Source organism: Oryctolagus cuniculus, chromosome 9 (assembly GCF_964237555.1).
Source record: "Oryctolagus cuniculus chromosome 9, mOryCun1.1, whole genome shotgun sequence".
NCBI classification, from domain to species: Eukaryota; Metazoa; Chordata; class Mammalia; order Lagomorpha; family Leporidae; genus Oryctolagus; species Oryctolagus cuniculus.
This window is the reverse complement of record NC_091440.1, coordinates 111,585,534-111,591,533: the sequence shown is the minus strand read 5'-3', so window position 1 is coordinate 111,591,533 and position 6,000 is coordinate 111,585,534. Positions and strand designations below refer to the sequence as shown.

At 43.9% G+C, this 6,000-nt stretch overlaps 1 protein-coding gene across 1 annotated transcript in view; it reads left to right on the top strand.

The window, feature by feature from the left end:
• The window catches only part of GRIN2B (glutamate ionotropic receptor NMDA type subunit 2B), a gene marked incomplete at its 5' end in the record, with an annotated part of 515,436 nt that overhangs the window by 182,667 nt on the left and 326,769 nt on the right, over positions 1 to 6,000 (top strand).

Sequence of the window (6,000 nt, the reverse complement as noted above, 5' to 3'; positions counted from 1 at the left end):
CAGATTTTCTACAAAAACCTTAATAAGCAACTAATCAGAAGAGGAACTGGAAAAGGAAGATTCCCATGCAGGTAATACCTGCTATGTGTAGAACGTTATGTGTGTTACCTCATTATAATTCTCTTCACTACTGTTGCTGATGAAAAACCCCCTGACTTTCACCTGCTTTTCATGATGAACTACAAGTTCGTCGTCTTCTCAAGTCTGTGTTCAGAAAAAAAGGCAACATCTTGATAATTTCATCAAATTATGATTAGCTCCTTGGAAAGTGGCCTGTGATTAATTCATTCAGCAAATATCATTGAGTGTCCATTATGTATTAGATGTGGCACAAATCACCAAGGGTACAGTGGAGTGGGAGAAATAGATGGGTAGAAATAGGACTTTAATGAATAGTAGCATGCAGAATGCTTCACTAAAGGAGAAAGTGGCATGGAGATTAAGACAGAATTTGAGAAACCAAGATCTGAGAGGCCATCATAAAATGCTTGCAATTCTGAACTTCCAAAGCCAGGCATGGTAACTCTGAGTGTTTTTAAAGGCCTGTCTCATAGGGCTAAGAAAAATAATGTATAGTACACCTGCTAATGATATCAACACTTAGTAGGTGATTACTCACCAGCCTTGATTGAATGTGAATTGAAAGCAATGAAATTAAAAGTCTCAATTACAATACAATGAAAACTCCATGTAACTTAATCCAGCAGGGAGCTGGATTGGAAGAGGAGCTGCCGGGACATGAACTGGTGCCCATATGGGATGCTGGAGCCGCAGGAGAAGGCTTAGCCTAATAGACTACAACACTGCTTCAGCATGATGAGTCTTTATTTTCCCAATTAGAAATTAGTTTGAAACACTATACTGCATATTCTTTGTAATACAAAAAAGGGGTGTGGAAACATGGGAAAACTGAAATCAAAGCAAAACTATAAAATGTATGATCTTGGAATAAAGGACAGTTCCTTAAATTGAATACACTTATCTGTGTCAACAACTCGCTACATTGTTCCTCTTTTTTCTCATCCCTCTGTGGGCCAATGATAACTTTATCATGGATTTTCACTGATCCATGGACTAGTGTTTGGGAGGCACTCCTGTAGATATTATTGCTGGAGGCAGCATTTCCAAGGAAATTGCTTCTAAGAGCTGTGGGTGCAGATGCGTCCCCTGAACTACTGGTTTGGAGCCTGACAGGTTGGAGGGGGCAACTCTGCTCATCCCCTGCTTCAGAAATTGCAACACAGCAAAGAACATTGCACATTGCACGGGGCTTCATGTGGTGTACCATCATCTCCCTCAGTGACGGGCCGATGAGGGGCAGGGAGTGGAGGGAAGTGAATCTACGGTGACTTCAGCAAGCCTTTTATCTATGTCTTGTATAACACACTCATCAGTAATCTCAGGAGAGGGGAAATTTGGACACAACTTTCTTTTTTAAAGATTTATTTATTTACAAGGCAGAGTTGCAGAGGCAGAGAGAGGTCTTCCATCTTCTGGTTCACTCCCCAAAATGGTCGCAACAGCCAGAGCTGAGCCAATCTGAAGTCAGGAGCCAGGAGCTTCTTCCGAGTCTCCCTAACAGGTGCAGGGGCCCAAGGACTTGCGCCGTCTTCTGCTTTCTCAGGCCATGGCAGAGAGCTAGATTGAAGTAGAACAGCCAGGACTTGAACTGTTACCCATTCGGGATGGTGGCACTGCAGATGGTGGCTTTACCCACTATGCCACAGTGCTGGTCCCTGGACAGAACTTTCTGAATGGAAGGTTATATCAGATCTTCAGGGTACAGGAGAGGGGGCTTGTTTTTGGTAAGAAATGTGGCATTAGTTTGGGCTTTGCCCATGACAAACTGTGATCTTGGGCAAATCCCTTCATATACCAGATCTCAATTTCCTCATCCATAAGATGAGAATTGCATGCCCTGGGGCCCACTGAGTTGTCTTTGGTCTTTAACAAACCAATAGTAACTTTACCTTTACCCATAACTAGGTTGTAAACAGCAAAGAAAAATTATATTTATGTTTACACACACAGTGGGGCTCAGAGTTAATATTAGAATAGCTCATTGATGTGCCGTTATGTCATACTGCTCTAATAACTATTTATAAAAAGATGAAAACTATGATTACTTAATAGACTCATGGATATGGGACATTCTCCATTTCCATTGTAGGAAGTGATTTTTGCTTACTCCTTTTTGCTTCTGGGCTCTGGAGAATCAAGCTGAAGCAATTCTTCATACATTCACTTTTTAGAAATGTGTGAAAAATGATAGGACAAGCAACTCAAGACATTAAGAGAAAAAAACCTAGAATATGTATCATATGAAAAATAAAAATCAGGTAGTATTATTTTAAAAATAAGTCAAAGAGCAAATGTTTAACCTAGCAGTTAAGATGCCTGCATTCGACATTGGAGTACCTGGTCTCAAGTCCCAGCTCCTGGTCCTCATTCTAACTTCCTGCCAAAGCAGACTGTGGGAGTCCATGGTGATGCCTCAAGCAGTTGGATCCCTGCCACTTATGTGGGAGACCTGACTTGTGTTCCTATCTCCTGGCTGGTGAGCCTTTTGGGGAGTGAACCAGTATATGGGGGCTTTCTTTCTACTTCTCTTTCTTTGCCTAACAAATTCACAAATAAATAAAATCTATAAAGAAACTTCCAATGATTTTTAGACATAAAAAGGTACAAAATGATCTAACTTGAACTAAACATGTACTTTGCTGGTTGTATTATCTTTTGTTACACTTATTTTCTAATTTAATTGCATTATTCCAATGTTACTTTATTACATTGTTTTCATGTTTCTCTAATCTTATGTGGCCCCATTATCCCCATTTTATGTGGACGATAGGGAGTGCTGACCAGATTGCCTGTCAAGTGAGAGGTACAGCCAGGATTTCGACCAAATATCTTTGGCTCCAAATCACAAAATTCCACCTCACTGGTATGTTCATCACTGCCATTTCCCAATGCAAGATAGGCATCCAAAGCACTTTGCTCAGCCCTGGAATTTCTCCTTTCCATCAGGATGACCTTGAACTCCTTTCCAGCTCTGTTTCTAGAATGCTTGAATTCTTACTCAGTGAGCAGGTTCCGGAGGGCGTGAAGCTGGCCCAGTGAGGAGGGATGCAGGGGAGCAGGCTGTTGTGCACTGGGCAGGGTACATGATGTTCTGCAGGAGGGCGAGTGAGGAATGCCTCACCATTTGTGGTACAGTGGTTTGGTTCTTGGTTAGGGGATACACTCATTCTTCCTCTGGGCTGGGAGAAACATTACATTTTATTCTAAATGATTCAAGTATAAAAATATCCCGTGGTTTCTATATAATATAAATACGTATGCATTGCAGACTTTCTATTATGGAGATTTGTTTTTTATGTTCATTGAATGAGCTGTACTGGCCATTCAATAAAGAAAGAGCTTTGCCCTGGTTATTAGTCACTGAAGAAGGTGCATTTTTCAATAGCCAATTGATGCTGTTGGGTGGCTTTTAATATGCTCCTTATGCTTGGTTCTTTGGGCTTTTCTGGTGCCTGTCCTTGCTGAGGACTGTGGATGATGGTGCCATCAATCTGAGGCATGGAGTCACAAGATCTTTGTCTGACACCTGGGTCTTTGGTTTGGCTCTGCTTCTTGCCAGCTTCATGACCTTGGGCTGATCACTGGACCTCTCTGAGCCAAATTTTCTTTGTCCATAAAATGATAATAGATGATGTAATGATGGAAATGAGGTGGAGGACAGCCCTCTGCTGAGCATATGCCCGTGTTAGGTTGGTGGTGTTACTCTGATTAGAGGGAACTGGAAGAAAACACTCTGGGCTTTTCATCATGACAGTTGTATGTGTGGTTGTTTCACCCAGTGGAACCACTTTTATACTTCTGTCACTGGGAAGAGGCCAAACATTTGCTGTGTGTGCATCAGTCATGTTCGTTACTTCTGGGCTCCATCACCCTCCCTTGGCTCTTTCTCAGTCTTCTCCAACCTATTTCCCTTGTGCTCTGGATGTCACCTGTGTTATGCCATGTAACTCATTTCAGTGCTAGCAAATTGGCAAACCAGGCTGCTGTAGAGACCCCTGGGCTCTTTGTTGTTTCTGCGGAGGCTTTGTATATGTGCATGCTTTGCAGAGCCAGAGATGACTTACCCTCAGAATGTGATTAGCAAAGGTCAGAACACAACAGTCCTTGATGGCACCTTCTTTGCCATGTGTCGGCAGGGCAAATGCCTGTCGGGGTTGGCAGGAGCGTGGTCTGGGCATTGGGGGCCTTGCTCAGTGACTGCTGTTTGATGAACTCCTCAGACAAATGCTTCAGAGTGGGCCAGACTGTCAGGGAGGGTGAGGGTGTGAATGCTGGAATGCCTGGAATAGCCTTCACGGGATAAAGAGATGGGTTTTATTCAACCTTGCATCAGCAGGGTGCCAAGGGAGATCTGGAAGTTCCCAGTGTGCAACCGCTCTGAAATATGCTCAGCTCTGGAGCAGAACCTCTGGCTTCCCTGAGCCTACCTCCTCACCTCTTCTTCTCCATCACGCGTTGTCCAGGCCAAGCAAAAAGGTCTCCTGTGTCACACTTGTTCAGCACTGACTACCAGCAAAATGAGTGTTTTGACCCTGTTAGTTCTCGAGGGGGTGATGGAACAGCCTAGATAAACTTGGGGGTTGTAGGAGACACAGAAGAGGAGGTAGAAGCCCAAAGGTTAGCACTGAAATCACAAGAGGCCATTTAAGCAATGTAGTGAAACAATGCATGGATAATTCAATTATTTTTAAAATGCAGGTTAATTCAACTGAGGAATAGAGAAGCAGGATGGTAAGAAAGGAAGTCAGAATTTGGCAAGAAAAATGGTGGCAAAGTCTCTGAGTTCTGAGAGAATGGGTTGCTTCAAACAGGAACGTTTCTCCAGGATCAGGTGGATTTAGAGCAGGTTCCCCCCTCCCTCCGAAGAGAGTGAGGCATCCAAGGCCATGTCAGGGGCTTAAAGGGTAGAAAGTGGGCCACACAGATGTTCTGTGCTGCGACTGGCTCCTCTGGGCTTTGTCTTGAGTAGAAGTTTAAGTAGTGAGGTTGCTAAGTGCTTCTTGCTTTTCCCTTTCCTTTCTCCTGTTTGCTTTTTATCTCTTAATCTTTCCTGTTATCATACCTGAGATGTAACCTTTTGCTCACTTAATTTTGGTAAAAATGAATGATTTGACTTTTCCTCCTGTGACTCCCTCCCAAGTACTCTACTTTAAAAAAAGATTTATTTGAAAGGCAGAGTTATAGACACACATGCACGCTTGTACACACAAACACACACACACAGGGAGGGAGGGAGGGAGGGAGGGATTGACATTCATTGGTTCACTCCCCAAATTGCCACAACAACTGGGACAGGCCAAAGCCCGGAGTCTAGAACTCCACCCAAGTCTCTCAAATGGTTGTCAGTGAACCAAGTACTTGGGCCATCTTCTGCCTTCTCAGGCATGTTAGCGGGGAGCTGGATGGGAAGTGAAGCAGCCAGGGTTCAAACCAGTGCTCATATGGGATGCTGACATCACAGGTGGCAGCTTAACCCATTACACCACAATGCTGGGCCCCCTCCCCAAGTTTTTAAATCCCTCGCTGATTTACAGAAATTCAGTTAGAGAAAAAGAAGAATTACAATCAAGGAATATATGGAATGATATTTTCTATTAAACAAATAGTTGTTCACATTTATTAGAGAGGCAGTGAGCCCAAGGCAGTGCAAAAGAGGCTGGGGGTGGGACCTTTAGTCTGCTCATGGCTTTCCCTCAGCCAGGCTCCTTGCTGCACCATGGAAATGTCTGTGATACACACAGACCTTGTATTTGCTGTGCAGAGCAACTTCAAGACAACCTTCCACCGAGGCTGCCAGTGCCAAGCCCCTCTCTGTGGAATCCTGAGCCACTATGGAGGAGAGGGCAGGGCATGGTCCAGAGGAGTGAATTTGGGGGTGGGCATCTGGTCTGGGGTAAGAGGCTCACTGGAGTGTCTAGG